The sequence below is a fragment of the Suricata suricatta genome, chromosome 15, assembly GCF_006229205.1.
Source record: "Suricata suricatta isolate VVHF042 chromosome 15, meerkat_22Aug2017_6uvM2_HiC, whole genome shotgun sequence".
In the NCBI taxonomy this organism is placed as follows: domain Eukaryota; kingdom Metazoa; phylum Chordata; class Mammalia; order Carnivora; family Herpestidae; genus Suricata; species Suricata suricatta.
In genome coordinates, this window is record NC_043714.1 from 33,120,158 (window position 1) to 33,132,008 (window position 11,851).

Consider the following 11,851-nt stretch of genomic DNA (forward strand, 5'->3'; position numbering starts at 1 on the left):
TTCAGAATCATCCCCTTTGGTGTCAGGAGGCTGAGCTTTTACACCCCCAGGATAATCACTAGAGGAAACTAGTCCAGATGGGAGGATGTCCTTTGACAAGGTAACTCTCTTTAGCTGAGACAATTCCCAAAGAGGACACAGGGAGCTGGTAGCATAAATGCTTTAGTTCTGAGAGCAATCTGAGCAGCATGCTGCAGCAGTCATAGAATCTTCCTCATGCATCACTTACATCCACCTATTTATTTGGGAGAAACATCATATAATGCTCATAGAGTTTGGGTATATAGTGCATCCTACAGGATGGTGCCCCGTACTTCAACATATCATCTCTAAAATAGACTCTAAAATAGAGTCCTTCAGCAGACTGTGCCCCTCTTCTAGGATGCTGTTCGCGTCTACGAAGTGCAGTATGAGATAGTGAATTCCGTGGTCTTGTGACTATCACTGTACTTTTTTTGCTGGAAAGTGAGTCTTTTGGTTCAAAGTCATTTTATACAAGATGCCATTTCAGTGAGTCAAAAACTGCAAGATCTTAGATAGTGGGGCTATTTGATACCCTGTAACCAAAGAGGACTACTCTATGCTGAGAGGTATGAATTGCAAACAAAATAAATCACTGGCCCTCAACGTGCTACCAAGTGGCCTGTTAGAGAGAGATAGATTATATTGTTATTGGAGATTCTGCATTGGTCCATGATGTGGACAGTAGGATATTAAGCAGTAGCAGCTAGATCATTTTCGATAAGTGACAGGCTGGTCCCACACATAGTGTCTCTCCCTACTGCTATGAATACTGGGGTGACTCGTGAGAAAGACAGGTTGATGACAATGGGTTGATTCACTCCAACCTTGATACTCACCAAAAAAAAATAATTATGGCTGCCTGGGTTATAATATTTGAGGCCTACCACCTGGCCTCTTGTTTAGGGGATCTTATCATCTCTACTGCTACTAGAATGCCCTGGCCTGTGACAGGCCAGAACAGAACAAGTTCTTGCCAAAAGAAAAAGACAACACTCATTTTCTCAGCAATGTTGCTGCCCCTTGCACTTCATTGCTTTGGTAAATGCACTGTTTTCTAAGCTCTCTCATGGTGGCTTTTCTAGTCTTGCCTAATTTACACATTCTGGCATGCTCACTTCTCTAAGCTTTTTGCTCTTCTTCCCTTGTCTTTCCCAGCAGTCCTGGCATTCTTACTTCATATAGCACAGGCAATCACTTTCTGCATATTTCTAAGCACCATCCTAGAGATATTTTAGCACCATCTTCCAGGTCTTTCTTTTTTAGGGTGTTAAATTCTGTATGCCAAGAGAATGTTCCCATACTGATAAACTCCCTCTTATGCAACTTCATTTTCCACCCTCTTGATACATACTCTCACCACATCCTAAACAATGGACAATGCAAATGGGACTCAGAATACACTGGGGCTAGGCAGTATAAAACCAAACCATGGAAAGAAATCATAATCCTTTTATTTTTTAACTATCAATACAATTTGGGAACAGAAAATAGTTTCTAACTGTGACCTCAAAAGTCTTAACGCAACCAAAAGGTTGAAAGACTTTGAGTAATGTTCTTTCAAACTATCATGTTGTCATAAAAAAATAAAAATACAATGCATAAGATGGGGGAAAAAACTATGAACTATATGACAGTTAAAGTGGCAATATTTTTAGATTGTGTAAGTTTTTAAAATCAATAATATAAAGCCAAATATTTGGATGAAAATACAAAAGAAATAAACAGATACTGCATGAAAGAAAAAAGATGTAATATAAAAGTGTTTATAGCAATAAATACTTCTAATCATGGCACCAATTCTATAGCTGTGTTAATTTATACTATATATTAACTTTCTATGCCTCATTTACTGATCTGGGAAATTAGGACTAAAATTAGTAACAAACTGACAAAGTTATTGCAAGACTACATAAAATAAATAAGGTGGTAAAATACCACAAAGTATTCAATTAATGTTGGCTATAATTTATTAAAATGGTATAAATTTTACTCCCAAATTAAACACATTTTAAAACTACCCATTGTTGGTGGGCTTGGGTGGTTCAGTTGGTTGAGTGTTGACTCTTGATTTTGGCTCAGGTCATAATCTCATGGTCAGGAGATCCAACCCTGCATTGGGCTCAGCACTGGATGTGGAGCCTGCTTGGGATTCTCTCTCTCCGTCTCCCTCTGCCCCTTCCCTGCTCATGCTCTATCGAAAAAATTAAAAATACAAAAGATAAAAATGCCCATTGCTTGTAAGGATGTATAGAAATGTACAGAGGGGTGCCTGGATGGCTCAGTTGGTTAAGCATTCCACTTCAGCTCAGGTCATGATCCCTTGTGAGTTCGAGCCCCGTGCTGACAGCCTGGAGCCTGTTTCAAATTCTGTTTTCCTCTCTCTCCCTCTCTGCCCATCCCCCACTCATGCACTGTCTCTTCTTCTCTCTCAAAAATAAATAAACATTAAAAAAAAATACTACTGAAGTAGAAAGAACTAAGAAGTCCAAAGAGGAAAAGGGTTTTGGTTAAAAAATTGCAGTTAATTCATACAATGAAAAGTTTTTCATCCATTAAAATGATACTATAAAATAGAACATAACATTTTTAAATGCTCATGTTCCTATTTCACAATGCAGGTTATAAAGTATTGTGTAGAAATATGTATATAGCATATAAATAAAATCTAAAGAGAGTATATTCAAATTTAAACTGTTTTCCTCAAGGTGATGGTATTATGGATTAATTTTATTTACTTTCATTAAAACATGTTTATAATAATTTTTAAACATTAATTTTTAATAATTGGGAAAGTAAGACAAACATTTAGGATTTAGGGAAATCAAGATCAATGGATTGGTCATATATGCATATTTATGCATAAATGCATATTTCCAGCAGTTTCATGAAGTTATAGGGGTGATTACTTAAGAGGGCTGTGTATGACATGACATCAATAATATCAAATGTTACACGCAGTAAAATAAACAAGATATTTTAGTCCATTAAAATTCACTGGCTGTCTTTGGAGACCAACTTCCATGTCATGGTAGAAGATTTCAGATTGTAGGGAGTAAACAACTGATCCAAAATGAAGAAGAAAAAGTATACCTAACACATTCAACAAAATGGATTATGAAGAAAACAAGGGAATATAGGTAATTAGTAAGAAAAAGTAGACTAAAGGGAATACTCTAGAGTTTTTGCTTTCAATTTTTTGTTTTTTAAATTTTTGTTCTTTTTTCCCTTTTAATATGTTACAAAATTTAATGTATTTAGAGAAGAAATTCGTGGAGGGAGAGTTGAAGAAATTGATGGGTAAAGAAGGAACAGTGATGAAATACCAAAAAAAGAAGGAATGGGGTGAGATGTAGAGCAAAGAATCATAAAATTTAACATGTATAGGAATCCCTGGGTTTTCTTGGTAAAATGTGTCCAGTGAAACTGAACTGCAACCTGAGATTCTGCATTTCTAACAAGCTGACAGGTGATGCTGATGCTGCGATTCTGCAGACCCTGGATCAGCAAGAATCCAGACCACTGTTTCTCAAACTTTTTAGATGGTGGGATCACCTGAAGAACTTTAAAAAATGCCTAGGTTTCACACACAGAGATTTGATTTCATTACTTTGGGTGATGCCTGACAGTTTATTTTTGTTTTTATTTTTTTAAGTTTATTTACTTATTTTCTAGAGAGAGTTAGAGAGTGTGCACAAGCAGGTGAGGGGCAGAGAGGAAGATGGAAAATCAGAAGAGCTGTCAGCACAGAGCCTGACACATGGCTCCATCCCATGAACTGTGAGATCATGAGCTGAGCCGAAGTCAGATGCTTAACCAACTGGGCCACCCAGGCGTCCCTGACAGTTTTTTTCAATAGTCCAGATGATGACAATGTGCAGAAGAGTTTGAGAACCACTGATCTAGGACAAAAATAATAAGAGATAAAGGAAAACACTGCTTTCTCTGTGAGACAGAAAAGGCAGACTGGCCCAGATACAGATACCAGTGAGTAGATGAGGGAGGAGGATGATGAGAGCATCTGTATTTTTATCAAAGTAAGAAATATGCATAATTAAAAAAAAATGTCCTATGCCCTCTGTTATAAGAAATAGCAGTGCAGATCTTGACATGCCAACCCCCATCCCCAATCTCTCTCTTCCGATGTATCCATTTTCAAATATTTTAGATGTTTCTTCTGATCATTATACGTTTAAATTAGTTTTCTTATTTACTGACTTTTTTTTCCACTTTTCTATATATTCCATGTTATTTGTTAGGTAGTTTTTCTCAAACGTCTGGTGATCATTGGATGTTCATTCATATTAATGAAGAAGCATTACAACGTTCATTAGAAGTTTGCTGTACTCAAATATGGCTGGTAAATAGTAGCCTTTGAGGGCAGTGTTACTGGGCAAAATTTTGGTCTTTTTGTTTGGAGATTTCCAAGTATCAATATCTATAAACTTGGTCTCTTGGATGGTCAATTTCCCCATAAAGTTGTTTCTGTAATCTCTAGCACCATTCACCAGTCAACATATGCTTGGGCATCAGCATTCTGGGAGCTCGACTGGATCGAGAAGGCTGTGGATGAACAAGATGAATGGTGGACTTGTGTGAGAGGAAAGAGTCCTTCCTATTTCAGTACGGCTATTACTTCCCAACGAGCCTAATGGCGCCAAGTTCAATTTCCTCCTGAGTCTACCTTTCCAGAATGTACATGCTCACTTTCTGTGATAGAAAGGGGAAAGGAGTGCTTACCTGATTATGTAGAGAAAAAAATATCTAAGGGTCTAACTACTCCTTATATAAATTGTCATCTAACCTTCCTATTTTCAGCCACACTCAAGTCTCTTCTAGTTGACTCTACTTATGGGTCCTTCAGTATTTCTGCTGCATGAATGGACTTCCTTATGTACTTATTTTGGTTCTTTCTCCTCTGATTAGCCACTTAGGTGTTGCCAATATCTTAAATCAAGTACATATCTTATATCTACTTTCTAACTTAAAATCCTTTGGTGCTGTATTTCATCCATTGTCATCTTTTCTATTTCATGTTATTTTCATTATTTTTATGGTTTGTATCTTTATTCAAATTTTAGAAAGTCATTGGAAGAAGCAGTAAGGAGGTAAATGCCTTATTAATCAGAAATCCTCTAGATATTTAAATTAAGTAAATAAATAAACATCTATTGGATGAGAGACATGGAAAAGGTAGAGGAATATCATAGTTGCTAAAGAAGAATTATGCCAGCAATCCACGAAGGACTTTTTCTTTTTAGAAGTACTGAATAACAAGTTAAGGCTCTGATATAACATTATGCAATTCCCCCTGGCATCTCTTAAGAGCAGAAAGGTTCTAGGAAGTAGCACTTTCATGTAGTGGAAAGAGCAGATGTTTTGGAGTAAAATATCCTGGGTTTGGATTTCTGACTCATTTGCAGCTTTGTGGCAAAAAGAAACCTAATCTCTCACAAGCTTAATTTTCTCATCTTTATCATTGAATAAATAAAATCTACCTTATAATAGAGTAAGAATGCAGATTAGAAAAAATTCATACTATAGTGCCTAGCACATAATGAATTTTTAATAAATATGTTGATAAAGAGGAACTAGGTAATTTAATAGCATTTGGGGCTGTCCAGCATTAGAAGTGTTCTAATCAAGTGTGCTGCAAAGAAATCTAAGGGAGCAAAGAAATGGTAGGTGTGAAAAAAAACAAGAATAACTGAAGTTATGCACTGTGGGCCTCTTGGACTAGAGAAAAAAATGAAGCCACACAGGGCTTAAGAAGTAGAAGAAAGCAATGGACTAAACTCTAAGTGAGCCTGAGAAGCAATGTGGTATGAATATGGGGATGGGAGAATCAGAGATGGAAGCTTTAGTTGGGGAAGAGTGTCTTAGTGTTTAAGAAGTTACAGGTGTTTCAGGTCTGAGATATGTCAAGACTCAGTGCAGAATGTTTGGAGAAAAGTTGTAAAAAATGCAAAGGATGGTTACTTTGAAGTGCTACATAAAAGTAATTTTGAGGCCAGTGTACTGGAGAGTTAACATCTGTGTAGATACTTAAATGTTCCACCCCGGTGCCTGGAGTTAGGGGTAGAGTAGATCTAAAAATGTATATAAAAAGAGGATGGTCCCAATGAACCCTATTTATCTTTTAACTTGATTAGTTGCATTGGCCTATCTGTGCATGGATACTTTTCAAGTTTCTTAGAGGTTAAATTCACAAAAATGACCAGGGAACCTATTAATCAATTTGGATTATCTGCCCCAGTTCTGTAGATTCTGTGTTTTTATTGAGAATCACAATAACCCCATAATTCTGACTAGGTACAGAGTGAGTCAAACTTTCAGGAACACTTTCACTAAGTGTGACACAGATGAAACTTATGATCTATTGATTCTCCTGCAATAAATGAAAACACAATTCACATCCCTCAGATGGTTCTGGATATGATTAATTTCTGGGGCACAATGAATGTGTGGCTGAAATGAATGTTTAATTTCTGGCGATAACAGATCTAGCAGTATCTATGAATTTGGATTTTATTATCTATTATATGTGTTGCTATAGGGACTGGATATAAGTACTGGGTTTTTTTTTTTTCCACACTCTAGGTTTTAATTCTACAGTAAATTTTACATGATGTAACTTATGGAGAAAAATGGAACATCTTAAGGTATTTAAAGAACAAATATTTCTCAGGAAAGAAAGGTAGTTCTGTGACATTTTAAACAATACCCCATTTATACTTCAGTATCATTCTTTGATTTCCTTTTTCAGATGAAGATTTTTAAATGTTTAAATTTTTAAGTGACCTGCGTTAGATTATTCAGGTTATATTTGTATATTTAAGAGAGTCCCGAATCCAAATGCTGACCCATCAGGCTCTCTTTTAACAGCTGGCTATATAAACACATCTTTTCCTGAATTATTAGGTTTTAAAAGTCAAACTTCTTTTATTTTGTTTTTTGTTGTGGTCCAGAATTAGCATAACTATAATAGCTTCAATTTTCCACATTAAGATTTGTGTACATTTTGCAGAGCTTATACATAAAAGCTGTCTATGTTGTGGCAGGATTCAATGTCATTGAAGTGTTTGCTGCTTGGTGGTGATTTTATTCTTTTAGGTGTTAACATCAATCCCATAGTTATGAGTTAAAGACTTTGCCTTCAATAACCTGAATTGCTCTAAAGTGAACTTGACATGTTATCTGAACATTTTTCACAATCACATTCATTTCATTCAGTCAGCATAATTGAGTGTATAGAAATCTTTGGTAATATACAAGGTGCTAATGAATTGCCTTTGCTGCATAGAAAGGAATCTATATACTATATCAAAGGTTCAGCAGTGAATTATTGGTCTAGCATAACTCTGTACTAGTAATCAAAGACTTATTTGCAGGTAAATTGGTGGCTACTTATTAGCATGGCATATTCTGAAAAGAAAAATAGCCAGAGGTATTTCAGAAGATTAAGTAATACTAATTCTCTGATGACTTGGAAATCCAATAAAAAGTTTCTGATAGGTTTCCAGATAAGGCACAACACCTTTAAGTTCAGAAACAAAATAATCAATTCTTTAGAATGTTCTATAAAAAAAGAAAAGCGATCAGTATTATTTTTCATTCAGAAAGGACAAAGTGAGTTTCAGAGAGCTGAACTGGGTGCTTTGTAAGCTTTATTTTGTAGAAGAGATATATTTATGTGATAAAAGAAGAAAGATAATAAGCAATTAATTTCTATCCAAATCTAAATTGTGATTTTGAAGTCCTGTTGGTAGTTCCTCTCTAAATATCTGCTATAATTTGTATTCATTTCCTGATGCTACCAACATGACATCAAATACGAAGCAAACACCTAGCTAAAAAGTAAAAAAGTTCTGACAAACATATATATTTAGCTTTATGTACACAATATATCTGGGTATTTAATTTAAAGTTTTTTTTTTCTTTTAGGTAACTCACTTTTGAAATATAAAACTGACAAATACCATCACATATTGCTGTATTTGAAGACGGATAGTAAAATAAAAGAGTATTTTGCTTCCTTTTAATATAGGAAATAACTACAAAATTGGGTGATGGAAACAATTCTATAGAGATGCTCACTAAAATTTCAACTTCAGTTTTAAAAGTATCACTAAAATGTAAGTTATTTTAAAACAACAATGAGGGGCTCCTGGGTGGCTCAGTCGGGTAAGCCTCCGACTTTGGCTCAGGTCAGATCTCACGTTTGTGGGTTCGAGCCCCACGTCAGGCTCGTGCTGACAGCTTGGAGCCTGCTTCCGGTTCTGTGTCTCCTTCTCTCTCTGTCCCTCCCCTTCTCATGCTGTCTCTCTCTGTATCAAAAATAAATAAAAACATTAAAAAATTTTTAAACAACAAATGAAATACCACACACCTATTACAACGACCAAAATCTGGAACATTGTCATCATCAAATACTGACAAGAATGTAGAATGACAGGGACTCTCATGCATTGCTGGTGGAGATGCAAAATAACACAGCCAGTTTGGAAGATAGTTTGATAGTTTCTTACAAAATTAGACATACTCTTCCCATACAATCCAACAATCACACTCCTTGGTATTTACTTAAAGGAGCTGAAAACTAATGTCCACACAAAAACCTACTGCAGGACATTTATAATAGCTTAATTCATAATTGTCAAAACTTGAGAGCAACCAAGATGCCCTCCAGTAGGTAAATGGACAAACTATGATACATACAGAAAATGGAATATTATTTATCACTAAAAAGAAATGGACTATCAAGCCATGAAAAGACAAAGAGAAATCTTAAATGTACATTATTAACCATAAAATGCCAAGGTGAAATGTATGATTCCAACTGTATGACAATAAAAAGATTTAATAAAAAGACCAGTGGTTGCAAGGGTTGAGGGTGGGGGAGATGAATGCATAGAGCACAGAGGAGTTTTAGTTCAGTGAAAATAGTCTGTATGATATTATAATGATCCATGTAATTATACTTTTGTCTAGACCTATACGGTATAGAACACCAAGAAAAAATCCTAAGGTAAACTGTGGACTTCAGTGATCATGATGTGTTAATATAAAACGAATCTCTGGACCGCTCTCTTAATTTTGGTTAAACTTAACACAGCTCTAAAAAACTGAAGTATGTATCTATTATTATGTATGAATAAGTAAATAATAAGTAAACAAGTAAATAAATATTAAATTATTTTAATCCATATGGAACTGTGTTTCACTGCGATTTACCAGAATATATTATTGAGTCTACTAAAAAAATGAAGGAATTCTCAACAGATTTAACCTATGATGTAAAAAATGACGGCCATCATAATTATTTCAATTTTTCTTCATTTTTCCAATATTTTGTAAGGATGGATGCTTTAGTTATACAAGCAGTTTTTGCAAATCAACTTAAGTTTTCCATATTTCTTGTCATATTAATTATATGTCTGCTAAATTCAAGTGAAAAGAATGTAAGGTCCAATGAAGCATTTGTGGCAGATATTCAGTAAGCATGAATGTTGCAAGCACGTCTTTAAATGCACAGCAAAAATGTATTAAACCTATTGTTCCAGGCAGTCCATAAAGCCAATTTCTATTGAGAATGACTAAAATTTCTCATGAAGTAATGCCAGAGAAATAATTTCATAAAATCTTTTGAGCATATACATATTACAAAACACCTGCAGGGCATTTCATTAATGAAAACTAGAGACATTGAGATATTATTCAAATAAATCACAACATTCCCAATTGGCCTTTGGTTGATCTCATTAGTTTGGGGAAAATTGTTTAAACCATTCCTAAATTATATGGTGTTTTACAGTCATGAAATTTATCTGTTGATTATCCATATAAAGAAATTATACTTATTATTCTCATGATTATTATACTGTACAAATTTTATACCTTGTAGGCAAGATAATATATCTTATGTGTGAATATCACAACATTAATTTAAATGATTGACTTATTAGAAAACATTTTGGAGAAGGGGATGGGGAAATTTTCAGTGTCCTTTCAAAATATGAAGAAATTTTATATTATAATCTCTTTTATGTTGCATCTAAGTGAGTACAATTCAGAAAAATAAGCTCTAAAACACTGATGAAACTAGACAGAACATATAAGATGCACACTGGCAAATTTAATAACCTAAGTCACCCGAGTGAATTTTCACTGTCTCAAAAATTAACTAAGTCTCATAACATAAACTGTAGAATAGTCCATAGCAAACATAATATATTTCCTTTTCTAGTGAAACACATTTTTTTCTTACAAAAGAAAAGTTAATACTAAAAAAACTTGAAACAAAGATTTTATATTTTTTGTATATATATATATGTATATATATATCAAAATTTCATGAAAGTATTAAGAAATAGGAAAAGGTTCATATTTCTCAAAGATCATAGGAATGAAATGACAAAAAGATTATATATCTCATTTTTCTCAGGGCAAGGTGTATTATATCATGGATTCACATATAAAATATGAACCACCCACATGACAAAATTAATTAGGACACATTCAATTATTTTTCATTGTTTTAAATTTGTGAAATAAAACTGCTATTTTTTCTCCATTTCTAGATTTTTATGATCACAGCTGCATCAAAGAATGTTTAAGCTGAACTGTGGCCAAACTAGGGCTTTTAATAAATATATTTCAGGGGTGCCTGGGTGGCTCACTCGGTTAAGCCTCCCACCTCGGCTCAGGTCAGATCTCACATTCGTGGGTTCCAGCCCCGCGTCAGGCTCTGTGCTAACAGCTAGCTCAGAGCCTGGAGCTTGCTTCCGGTTCTGTGTCTCCTTCTCTCTCTGCCCCTCCCCCTCTCATGCTCTGTCTCTCTCTGTCTCAAAAATAAATAAAACATTTAAAAAAAAAGAAATATATTTCATGCTGGGAAATTCTTTGGAATGGTTAAAGGATAGATGTAAGTAGTATTCATATTCATGATTGTTATTGTTCATTTTATTCACATACATTCTTGACCCACCCAGCTCTTGGGGCGTGTCTGCATATTTGGTGGAATATGTAAATGAAGGGTCCCTAGATATGTAGTGAAAGGGAACTGGGAAGGCTTAGAATGCGTCTTCACCCTTCCCCCAGCTGGCTGATGGATTTTGCTTACGATGAGAGAAGAATCTGGGAAGTGAGCAAGGATTCATGCCTGTATACCAGCAAGGAGCACTCTTACTAGTACTTCCTCTCCCTCAATCTTTCCTCTGAGCACTTCATAAAAGCAGAAAGGCACCATGCCTGTAGCTTCCAGGAATTCTGAACTGTTACACTAGCCCATGCTTCACCTTTAAGAATTTTTTAACATTTTATGTTTTCTTCTTACCTACTTTTATAGATGCTCTTCAGAGGTGGTTGTTACTATTTGGAATTTAGATTATGTGAGATATAGAATCTCTAATAGAGTCAGAAAACATAATTTTGTAGATTATCTGGATTTTTTTCATTGTTAGGTGAACTGCTGTTCTCTTGAAGTTTTCTGTAACCTACAAGGAAACCAAACTGACACATATCTAGTAATTTTTGTTTGTAAATTGGACATTGTAATGCTATAGAGCAAGGATTGTGGGTTCTGTATTGATTTACATTCTGACAGAGTTAAATTACTACATGATCACCTTGAGTTTATGAGACTTTATTTTATGCTTCCTGAAGAGCTGATTAAGCCTAAGGTATTTCTAAGCCCTTCTACCTTTGCAAGGCTCTTAACTCCAAACACGGTCTCTCTTGTGGGGAGAGCAAACTGAACACATTTCTCATTCTTTTAACCTTCAAGCTATTGGTTTCTGCTGGAATTTGTGAAATCTTTCCATGGCTTTTT